General features: G+C 76.5%; 1 protein-coding gene across 1 annotated transcript in view; it reads left to right on the top strand.

The window, feature by feature from the left end:
• Positions 1-234: 234 nt before the first annotated feature.
• Positions 235-358, top strand: part of RNF185 (ring finger protein 185) — a 20,452-nt gene continuing 20,328 nt past the window's right edge. The window contains exon 1 of the mRNA XM_015822656.1: positions 235-322. The gene's annotated coding sequence lies outside the window, so the exon portion shown is untranslated. The remainder of the gene's footprint in view (positions 323-358) is intronic.

Genomic DNA, 358 nt, shown 5'->3' with positions numbered 1-358 from the left:
TCCTCGCTGTCGCCGTCGCTCGCCTCGGGCCCGGGCGCCGCCATCCCGAAGCCGCGCTGGCCGCAGAGCACTCTGGGAGTTGTAGTCCGGGGGGGACCGCTGAGGCGCGCCGGCGGCAGAGAGGGCGGAACGCGAGGCGCGCAGCCTCCCGCGGGATCTGGATCAGGAAAGCCCGCCGCCCCCTGGGCCGCCTCCAGGCCGCGCGGACGGATCCATCGCGGCGGCGCAGGAGAAGGGCGCTTCCGGTGTAGGCCTCACTTCCGGCCGGGGGAGGAAAGAAACCTGCGCCGTCCGGGAAGAGCGGCGGCTGCGGCCCCTTCCGGTGAGCGGGGGACCGGGCGGGCCTGGGGGGGGGGTC

Source organism: Protobothrops mucrosquamatus, unplaced genomic scaffold (genome assembly GCF_001527695.2).
Source record: "Protobothrops mucrosquamatus isolate PMUCROS unplaced genomic scaffold, P.Mucros_1.0 scaffold1634, whole genome shotgun sequence".
In the NCBI taxonomy this organism is placed as follows: Eukaryota; Metazoa; Chordata; class Lepidosauria; order Squamata; family Viperidae; genus Protobothrops; species Protobothrops mucrosquamatus.
This window is presented reverse-complemented; position numbering and strand designations above follow the sequence as displayed.